The sequence below is a fragment of the Calypte anna genome, chromosome 3 (assembly GCF_003957555.1).
Source record: "Calypte anna isolate BGI_N300 chromosome 3, bCalAnn1_v1.p, whole genome shotgun sequence".
Classification (NCBI taxonomy): Eukaryota; Metazoa; Chordata; class Aves; order Apodiformes; family Trochilidae; genus Calypte; species Calypte anna.
The window spans coordinates 78,893,156-78,905,182 of NC_044246.1; positions in this window are offsets into that span (position 1 = coordinate 78,893,156).

Consider the following 12,027-nt stretch of genomic DNA (forward strand, 5'->3'; position numbering starts at 1 on the left):
GGCAGAGAGGAGGTCAGTTGAGAGCAATGTAAAGCATTTGACTTAAGCTTTGCTCAGGTTTTGTGGTTGGTTGTTTGAAGCTGGGATTTTCAGTCTTTTTTGATATTTTTTTTTTTCACCTCAAATGAGAATTACAACCACCAGTTGCTTGCTGTTTTGTCAGTGTTGATTTTTACTCTTGAAACCAACCATGAATCTTGCAAGGGCAAGCAGTGAGAGACTGTACTTACAATTATTTTTTTTGTTATTGTGTATATTAAATATCTGCAGAAAGAACCAAACAAGCCAAAATATACTACTATCAGTAAATTCTTTTTGTGGTTCTAAGCAATAGCTTACACTTCAGAATAATTTTGATGAGAATCAACTTAAATACTCAGTTGTTCATGCTTCCTGCCAAGGATATATCATTTTTCCACCCTGTATGGGTAACTTTTTTGAACTTCCTTACAGAGTGCTTAGCTGCTGAATATTCTGTCGTGGCAAATATTATATAGTTAACTGTATGCTTTTATTCTTTATTTCCTTTCTTAGTGCACTCCTTACCACAGAATGTGGTGTCTTCACACTCCAACCAAAAGACACCGTTTGAGATTTTGCTTGCTTCTCCCTCTGGGTGAAAAGTATCATAGTTAGGTGTCTGTGTTACTCCAACCATCATCATCACCACTGACAAATTAATGTTTCATAAAAGCACACAAATAGATAAAACCCTGCCAGGAATGTTGCTGGGTGTTCTCATGTGCAGCCAAGAGAGTAAAGCAAAACCAAGTCATTTATGAGGACATCATTCGTTTTTTCTGTAAAAATAAGTAATAAATTGTGAATCTACCATGAAGCTTTTGAAAGTAGATCCATACGTCACTTATATTTAGAGAAGTAAATGAGTCTGGTTGAAATAAGTCCAGTGACCCTAAAAACCTCTTCAGTCTGTTGTTGCTCAAATAAATATGAATTGCACCAGCCATAACATTCTTTCAGTTTCACTATTACATCTCTGAGTAAAAAAAACCAAAACTGCCCTTACAAAGAGAAACTAAGAGTTAGGCCCACGTAATTCCTACTGAATAAAGGAATTCTACTGTGTTATGGTGAGGCTTTGTTTGGATTTTCTCTTGTTTTGAAGCAATATAATTTATGCTCCTGTGTTTTGTAAAAGACCTTTGATTAAATTTAGTGAATCAGTTTGATGGTACAGCTTTCTATGTTGAATTCATTCCTTAATTATCCAGATAATTTTGAGAAAATTATTAAAGTGCTGTTCTTAATTGTTTGCTATTGGGCTTTTCTTTACAGAGAATCTTGGATATTTGCCATATTCAGTTTCACATCCGTTTGATGTTTCCAAAGTTTTCTGAGAATTCTAAGGATTATGTGTGGTTTTTTTAAGTGGAGCTTTCAAAAATTGAATATACAGGGTGTATTTTAGAGGAGAGGTACTCCATAATAAAAACAGGAGCAGACAAAAATAAGGTTTCCTATGTCATTTTGTATGTTGACAATTATTTTCTTTGATTATTACTTCTAGAAAACTTTTGAAAATGTTTGCTGTATGGTACTTTCTAGTAAAGTATTACAAGATGCTAAGGCATTTTTTAAGCAGAAGATTCTCAAAATAAGGTAAATCACTGATTTGTTTTACTGGTTTCATGTTAGAGTTCTAAGTCTAAAAAGACTTGAGAGACAATTTTTTTTATATTGATAAATTATAAAGTTTACTAAGACTGTTTAATAATTCTTGTCCTTTAGTGACTGTTGTTCTCTAAATTAAAATCTAGATATCTGTTTAACCAAGCTTGAGGGGTATTTGTGATTAGGGGTTTAGATTTAAATTTTTTCAGTTAAAGTAGTAGCCTGCTAGAAATGCTACGTTTTAAAATACAGATGAGGGGTTATTTGTCTGATTCTTCAGAGTGAGAATGGGGCTGGTTATATATTGGTGTAGACTTGGAATTTCCCTGAAGTGGAAAATTGAAGTGGACTGTTAAAGATTTACATCTTTGTAATAATGTGGGAGTTTCTGTCATATTGCTATCAGAGACATGGTCTGATATATTTGTTAATGTGTAATTACAGGAAAGGCTAAAGGAAAAAAAAATATTTTAGTCTTTACAGGTACTCATTGTGCAATTTAGATAAAGGCAGAGGAGGCCATAAGAAGTATCAGAGATACCTACCCAGAGAGGAGATGGGTAAGATGATGTAGGTAAAACTTGATGATGTTACATGGAAAATAATCTGTTGGAAGAAAGAATGAGTCATTCAGGCTCCTTTGGGGCTTCTGAACCAATAGAAGAAAAAACCCTCTATTCGATAGGCAGTAGTAAATCTTTTTTAAAAGACCATTTTATTATTACATAGTCAACATGGAGAATGTGGTAATTTTTTTCTAAAACTCTAATATGAAACCAGTGAAACAAAACAGTGACACATCTGTTGGAATACTGCCTTGAGTCTTTCACCTTATCTCCAAAGAATAAGAGCTTAGAGATAGATGAGAAAAATAGTTACAATTGAGAAAAAATACAAAAGACCAAGAAAATTGAATAAAACCTTTGAAGGAGGTAATATTTAAATATAGAACACAAAATTTCTTTTTCAGAGAAGACAAAGCAGGATCTTCTGTAAACACTAGGACATAATTCAAGAACTAAAATAGTTGAAAGATTTCTCATTTAAAATGATGGTTTCCCCCATCATAACGTACAGCCATCCTGGCTTTAGTTTTGCCTCAGGAAAAAGCAAGGGAAAATCTTAAAGCAAGGATTTCCAGTCTTCAGAGCTGATACTTCTATAGGTAAGAACATCTAGTGAAAGTACATGTATATAATTAGTCTCATCCAACACAACCTTGCTATGCTGTTAGCTTTAAACCACTTAGTTTTTCCTGAGTTATTTCCTTCTAGGGTTGTTTGATTTCATTTAGAGCTGTGAACTATTTTTATTTCCCTGTAGTTGAAATATCTGTTTCTCCCAAAATAGCAATGATGTAGCACGAGTAATACCAATATTTGCACTTAAAGATTTTAGTGCTGTTAGCATTGAAGCATTTGGCTGACAGTGCCTACTTTGTGTAGCATATGCTCTTTGTCAATCATCCATGAAATAAATACACGTCACTGAGACTCTGATCTCCAGGTATTGCTCAGTCTTCTGAGAAAATACCAGGCTTTTGGTGGAGATTTGTCAGTATTCTGTATTCCTCCGTGGCATCTATTTGGTGCCTTGACAGGATTATTTTTAATTTTTCAGGTTACCCAGATAAACTGTAGAAGATTTTTGGTGTGCCAGGCAGGCATGGTGTATTAATTGAGATACACATAGTGCAAGGTAACCTCTGATTTAAAATCATCAAATCAGTTTCTTGATTTCACAGGTTTTAGAGTACCAGGGACAGGACGTGTGATTAGACCACAAATGACCCTTGCATATACATGATGCTGGTTAAGTTTTTTGTTTGCTTCCTTCTTTTTAACCTAATGCTAATGCAAGATGGAGGTTGGCACACGTCCCTTTTCCCAGGTGAGAAACTACCACAGGATTAAAAGATTGTGCTTGCTCTAGCTCAACTAATCTGTAGTTTTCCAATCCAAAGTGGAGCAGCTTATTTAATGGAGGCTAAAAAGAACCTTCTTTCAGGGTTATCTACCCAGATGGCTGGCTCGTTCTCTTTTGAGGTACAAAATACTGTTTCCTCTTCCCTGGGGAAGAATTTGAACTGAAGTTGGATTCCCCCTGCTCCCGAGTGGATTAAAAGTTGTTGGCTGTGAGGCACAGTGCCCACTTTGGTTGGGACCTATTTTGGTGAAAGTGTGCTCTGGAAATGCCCCCTGAATGGTGTGTACAAATGAGACCCTCAGAAGATACTGACCTCATCAGAACAGGCAGCTTCAGGCACACTCAGAATTCTGTCTACTAGAAACCCAGAGGCTTTTCCTGTTGTAAAACTACATTTTGAATGGGGGTGTCTAAAGATTACTTTATAGTTGGACTGCTACACGGATTCTTATACGGCTTTGGGTCAGCTCATCAGCGATGGGTGTTTTTCCAGCAACCTCTGGAGCATTAGCACACTGCTCTTTTCCACGTGTGTTTTAGCAAAGCTCAGGCACCCAAGATCAAGTGAAAAAGGAACTGAACTTAATTTTTTGTTGTCAAGTTCAGCAGGCCCTTGTAACTAAAGCACTGAATAACACTAAAACTCAACATGAAGAAACATAATGCCTTACAAAGACTAAATTGAGCATTTAAAGAAATACACAGGTATTTATTTTTAACATAGTTCCAATTTTGGAGATGTTTATTCTGATTATACTAAAGCTATGTTTATTTAGTCCATGTGTCAGATTTTTTGAAAGTGCTTTTAAAGAAGAATTACTATGCAGGATTCATTGATCCTTCCACCTAGATACAATTGAGGTTGGAATCACCTAGTTAAAATATGTCATGCCAAACCTGAATGTCAGCATTTGAGGAGTTAGGACCCTCCAAAATCCTTATCTAAAAATACCGATTTTCTTTTGTGTTTGCATGCAAGGTATTTGGGCTCTGAAGAAATATTTGCCCCATGTTTTAACTGTTAGAAATGGAAGCTCAGTTTTTCAGAGTTTATTTTCTTCTAGATCTTAGCAATAACATAGCAAATTCCCACAACTGAATAAATTAAAAAGAAAATTAAAATGTAATTTACCCCATGTAGTCTAATATAATTCACAAAAAATCATTAGGGTCTGAGAAGAACAAGGTGTGTGTGTGTTCTGTTGAACTGCAAGAATAACCCCCACAAAATGTATGTAATATACTGACTTTTACAGAAAGGACCACATGGATCCTGTTTATCATCAGAATTTCATGAAAGCTTAATCTCTATGTCTCAAAGCTTACATTTCAAGACATAATTAAGTTTCAGGGAATCCTGGAACATCAGTTGTGTACAGAGGAGAGAGCTGCCTGATAAATTACCAAAAACATTTCCTGCAGAGCCTGCTGGTTGTCAGGTTTTTCAAATTTTGGTTTTGCTGGTTTTAAGGAATGAAAATGAAGTTTAAAGAGAAAGTAGAAGAGCCAGCAGAAGTTAGGGGTAGGTCACCTGTACTATAGCAAACTCCCAGACAAGGTGGAAAGCTATTTAAAAATTGGAAAAAAGTACAAACATTGGACATTCCCTTAGAAAAAGTTATGTCGGCTTTCAATCCTTCAGGCAAATGCCCAAATTAAGGAAGAATTGATTTATGCCAGAGCTCAGAGCCAGTAACTTCCCATCACAAAGGTTCCCACTGCTGTTCTCCTATTGCCTGGTTACGGGGAGTTAAAGATTACAGCGGGTTCTTAAACCCCAGCAGGGGTTCCTTTTCCTCAGCCCCTGCAGAACACTTGCTGACACTTTTAACAACGTAGGCAGCTGGTTCCTAATGCCCAGCCCCAAGCCCTGGTGCTGTTTAAGTTATTACTCAAAATTTATTTTCAAAGTAGTAAATGTTGTCTTTTTTTTAAAAGGAAGAGGTATTCACCTACCTAATCCCATTTAAAAACAAAGCACTACGCACTTCTTAAACTTTAACAACATAGCAGCACTTCTGCTGGTTTTTTCTAAACACCTTTTTCTTTTGAAGGCCATTACGAGTCCTAACAAAACCAGTCCAAATTAAAACTCCTAAATCCCTTTTTTTTTTTTTTTGTCTTTTAATCTAAACTAAATAATTAACATTCAAGTAAAAATTAGGTAACCTCTGAACTGAAATTTCAGTGGTGGATTTATGGTCCATCACTCTTGGTACATTCAAGACTTACATCAAGACATACAATTCAAGATTTAATGAGGCTAAACATAGCTCTGAAATGTGTTGTTTCCCTATATTCCCAACCCTGATTTTCAATTTGAAATCCTTCAGCAGCCAGCAGACTTGGATATTTCTCCTCTCTGCAGGAGTGGGGTGTTTGTGCCTCTCGGTTCATTCACTGTTCAGATGTTCCAAATAGTGCAAGACTTGCTTTAGGAGCGCAGGTCATAGCATATTTACAGACAATAAAATTCTGCATTCCAGTATGCAGAAGTCAGGAACTTGTTGCTGTATTCTTCAGTTCTACATTTTAGCCACACCAGTAAACTAAAGAGTACCACTGCCTACTCTTGTTTCTGAGGCAAATTGCCTCCTGCCAATGGCCATGGTCCATTTTATTAAACTCTTACAACCACCAGAACAGGATGGTTGTGTCTGCAGTGTCAGGTGGGGCTGGGTTAACTCCTGAACCACACCAAGGGTTGTTTGGGAGAATGCTGCTGGTCCTGGACCAAGTGCAGGGACTTTGCTGATGACAATTTAAGAAGTGGGTTTCAAGTCTCCAGCTCTGTCTGTGCCCTGGCACCTTTTAATGTGCTCACAGAGTCATCACTGCCTTTGCAACACACAAAACCACAGGCTGCCATTGTGCTTTTATTCTAGAAAATCAGATGTCTTTTTAGTGAGGCATGGTATATAAAATGAGGAATATGCCCAACAGAGATACCCTTTATTAGGAAGTTCTAGAGGCTGGGATAAGTCCTAGCTAGATTGTAACAAACCTTAACACAACTCAATCCATTCATGCTCAGCCTCCATTTGATTCTTCATTCTGTCCAGCAAATAATGAGAAAAGTCTGAAATGCTTAAAATTATCATAAAAGCTTCTCAGGGCCACACTAAAGATCACTGAATGAAGAGTTGGTGTGGAAAACAAACCTGGAAAATAGACAATGTAACCTTAAATGAAGGTAAACATAAACTAACAGCAGAAGGAAGATTCACAGTGTGTCTCAAATCTTTTAGTGTTCTGAACTGGTAACTACCTATAGTTAGAGGCAGTCAAGAGGTAGTTGCAGTTGTTTGCAACAAATCTATTTAAAAGTGCTTGAGGGGTATTGCAAAGGAGACAAGAAGTGATCAAAGACTGTCAGACCTTACTAGGAACAGGAAGGGCAGTGCATGAAAAGCACTGAAAAGAATCCTTAAATGGGATTTGGATGTAAAGCTTCTTGCTATCTTGTTCTTATCTCGTGAAAATAGGACTACTGGGGGGAACACCCAGTTTTGAAAAAAAAAAAGTAGTATGTAACAGAGCTCTTTATTCACAGTCCAACAATAATGTAAAAGGTATCAATCTGCTAAACATGACAGATGCACTGTTCTTAAAGAGATATATGATACCAAATGCCCTGTTTAATTGCTTCATAAAATGAAGGGGAGCCAGTCCATGCTTGTTGACATAAAACAAGGCTATTGTTATACAGTGAATTAAGCATTGAATATTGCAAGAATGAAGTATGTATGCTACAGGCTACTTTCTATGTATTATTTAATGTGTTTCAGGATCTATAGACTAAAGCCACCCCCCAAAAGGGTGACACCAATGCATTCATTAGATGAGGAATGTTCATGTTGTTTTCACTTAGATCTATCATTAAAAAAAAAAAAAGACACCCCTTTGATCATGCCAGTGTGAATGGAGGTGTGGCTTGACAGAGCCAAAGAAAAGTTTCTTAACATTGGTTATCTAAAACTTGTGTGGCAGTGAGCCCCCTTGCAGTTCCATCACTGAGGGCAACACCTACTTGGAAATACTTTTTTTTTTTTCCATTGGCCTTTGGGATACCTTCATTCAACTGCTGCTGTACTCGGCACTTGCAACTCACCATTTAAAACCAGTTTCCTACACTTCCCATAGTTCTCTTGGCACCTTCACTACCAGAGAGTCAACAATCTTTTGCAATTAATTCATATTAACATTACCCACATCTACTATCTTCAGCTTTCTTACTTGCTGAGGCTAACAGAACGAGCTGCCAAAAAAAAGTCACAACCAACTCTATCCTTACGCAGCCTCTTGGAAGCTTGCCCTTTCTCTCCTGCTTGGTATCAGAATAACCTGCAGCAGTCACATCATTCCCTTAGATGAACCACTCTACACACACATTGTGAAATCATAGCCCACACCTCACCTCTGCCAAGCAACACTCACCTGGTACAGGACCACTCTATAAAGAAGTCTTGAAGTAGCAGCAGAAGGTCTAAGTTCATGTGGCCTTCCTCTGGCTCTCTGTCTTCATTTGCATTGTTCCATCTCACCTCCAAAGCTGGTACCTACAGCTGCTGATGCAGATAGCAGACTTCTCAGGAGCCAGCCCTGTCTCATCACCTCTATGCCAAAAAAAGGCATAAAACATTTTTATCTTCTACCCTTAAAATGAGCAAAAATGTTGACACAGACTTTTATTTCCATCATAAAATGTCTAGGGTTGGAAAGGAACTTAAAAGATCATCTAGTTCCAATGCATGGGCAGGGACACTTCCTACCAAGACCAGGTTGCTCAAGGCCCCATCCAACCTGGCCTTGAACATTTCCAGGGAGGAGACAGCCACAACTTCTCTGGGAAACCTGTTCCAGTGTCTCACCACCCTCAAATTAGAGAATTTCTTCCTAATGTCAACCTAAATCTTTCCTCTTCAAATCTTAAGAGGATGCTCTCTTGCTGCTTTGGAAGGGAGTCCATACTCACTGAACCCTCTTGCCGTGTATGCCATGCTTGGCTGGAGATTTATTTTCAAACCGAATACATTTATCAGTCTGTGTAATATGATGTGGTAAACTAATAACCAGGTTGCAGATGCTATCTCCTTCAATTACCATGTAGTTTAGACATTCACATACCCAGTTCCCTTGGCAGGTGCACCTTTCTGACAGATTCCAGAAGTTCATCAATGCAGCTGTTACCTACAGGTGGAAATTTGGCACTGATACACAAATGACACCAAAGTGCAAAAATGCCCTCAAAGTAGAAAAAAAAAATTAAAATTGCAAGATTTACCAGAACTGTATTCCAGAAGGAACAAGAACAGCGAGTACCCTCAGTAACTGGATTGTTGGTAGAAGACTCAAGGGGGAAAAAATTAGATCTAGTGACACTCAGGGCTTGATTACACACGAAAAGTTTCAGTTTCTGACTTGCACCTACTCCTAGAAAAACCAGTTTCTCTTGTGTTGTGTGAGCTCTCTTCCTCCTTATCCACCCATCTGGATTAAAGGGTCAAACCTCTTCCCCTCTTGCTACCCCCACCCCATCTTGTCTTCCACAGAGCAGCACTGCTTTGCAACCACTGCAGAACAGTCACACACCCAACCACGAGTGAACTTCCTTCCAGCCTCACCCTAGCACAACCCACAAGCTGCCACAGTTGTAGCACTTCTCCTTCTTGGGAATAATACAGCCATCTGTAACATGATGATGAGCAGAATCACGAAAATTCCCCAGACCCACTCCTCCTTTCTTATTCTCAATTATTCTAATTTCCACTGACAGATTTAACATCAGTTTCTTTTACCTCCAATGGTTATGACCCCCTTGGTGTTATTTTAGGAGCTCAGCTCATCTTTCACCATACTGAATGTTAACAGAAATGAAGAGCGGTTTGGTTTTAAGAAATTAGATCCTTACAATACCTTATTCTGACTCTTCTAAAGAAAGCTTGCAATGGTCCTCCAGCTTAGTCCCAGGGAAGGCAGAAGCTCTTATTCTACAATCTGTATCTTGTGAGGAACTACAGAAACATTTTACAGTGATTTCAGAGTGGACCGAGGGCTTGGACAAGATCACCACTTCCAGTCTCTGTCTTGTCATCTTAAATTATGTTACTTTCAATTAAACTGTTCATTCTTGAAAGATTAATATCAGACAGTTTAGTACCTAGAGTCATCCAACTTTGGTTTAATGGGCCCCAAGTCTGAAATTTGTGTTTGAATGAAAATCAAAACAGTGGTTAAGACTTTCAATGGCTTCAAGCACTCAAAGTTTTTATTTTGAGCATGAATTTGAATTAGTAGCTTAATCCATATCTTAGCAGGTATGCAAATATGATTTTGCATTTGTATTTGGAAAAAGGAGATAAATTAGTATCAACAAATTTGAAATGTTCTGTTAGTTGTCTTTTTACAAGGGAACCCACTTAAAGGCAGTTTAAAAGTGCTTACACAAGAGCATTTTGCTGTACTAGCCAGACACTTGAGTGTCTGCTCACCACATATAAACTGTTTCTAATGCTATGGGGGAGTAATATATCAAAATACTTCTAATCTTGTACATCTTCTATAGGAGAGCCATAATAATTTGATTTTATTATAAATGCAGAACTGGACATTCTAGAAGGCAATCTGGTAATTTGGAAAGGCAATTTGGCTCTATCTAGCCAAGTAACAGCTTTCCAGGTTTTCAACTTTTCTGAATAAAGCAAAAAGTATATTTGCTATGGAGAGCAGCAGAATTCTTGCCTTTACAAAAATATAATGTCACTGACCATGCCAGTGCTTCTCCTGACCCTTATCTATGCAGCAAATTAATCAAAGTATTGTCCAAGCTCTCCTACAAATAGCAAAGATGTGAATAAACCCTAAGCTAATGGGACGAGAGAGTTCTTGCCATTAAGCTTGCTTATAGACAGTATCCTGTGACTTTTGTGCTTTGATTCAAAATTAGACATTTACAGCTTATTTAATATAAATCAACACAGTGGGCTAAACTGTCACTTAAAATCTGATACCAATCTGTTGCCCAGCAGTATCACAGATACAACAAGTGAAAATACAGGTCTGATAAAGTAGCCAGGTCAAAAGTAATTTATTCTAAACATAACGCAGGCGCTTTCACAATTCAGATTATTTTATCCTTTCTCATTAGATGACAACTTACCTTTTCAGAATACAGAATGGCCACTTTTTTCTCAGTTGGACAATGTCTTCAGGGTTATATCAATCTTGTGTCATTTCAGTAAGAATGTAATCAAAATTGTAACTGTTGAAATCATGTATACCTTAGGACATGTGGAACTGGTTGGATTTTAAGCTGTTTTCCCTTCAGTCTCTATGAACATTTAAGTGATGTTATTTTCCCTTCTAAAGCTACATTTACAAAGAAATAAAGTTGCAGAACTAAGCATACAAAACCATTACTTTTCCCATTCCACTAGAAATTGAGCTCTTACATGTGTTATTTATTTTAATAAGGAAACATTATTTTCTTGCTATGCCTTCTCCCTTTCCCTACTTTTTTTTTTTCAGTTAAGAACAGAAGCAAAAACTCCCTAGGGCTGAGCAAAACATAGCAAACCAACCTAATTTTCACTGCTGTTTAATGTAAAGATTAATTTTTCATTACCAGTCCCCTGAAATGCTTGTGTCTCACCTGCATAGCTCTCCATTCAGAAAAAGCTGCCTTTGCCATGTGAAGAATATTTCCAAGTGTTATATTATGCTGACATCCACAACCAGCCAAAGGTAAGTCCAGAATAGGGAAGCAGCAGAAAGTAACAACCTAGTGAAATTATATAAAACTAAATGAAGACAGATCTTTAAGTAAAGAGTGACATTTTGGGGGGATCATTCTTTAAGTCTCGTTTCTGATGTACTTGCCTTCTTGAAACTTCAAAACAGTCCATCCTTCCCAAATATATATATATAAATACATATATATATAAACACACACATATATATATGGGGTTTGTTTTTTAAATGTACTTTGAAATACCAATCTGTTGCATCCCATAGAGGACAAACACCACATCCAGTGATCTCTCCAAACCTTGTGTGCAAGTGTGAAGCAGACACTTAGTGAAGACTGATGATGCAAGTTTCTTCACGGCCGAGATGCAGCACCTGGAACTTTTGAGTGCCACTTCAAAACTGAAATACTTGAGATACTTCCTGAAGGTGCTCTGCAGATCACCAGCTGCCCACAAAGCCTCTGGATACCTGTGTTTGAACGTGCGACCAATCTAATTTTAAAAAGCATGCTATAGAACTAGATACGGTGCTTTGAAAATTTTCCTGCCTCTCTGAAAACTTGAGGCAGGTGAAAAATATTTCAAAAATACTGGGGAAAAAAACCAAACAAGCAAACCCCACAGAAATGTTCACTGAATCAGCAGGACAGCGTTTTATTAAACTTTACCCGAGTGGATTTTCTGTCATTTAAATGCAACTCTCATACTAAACTGAAGTCTC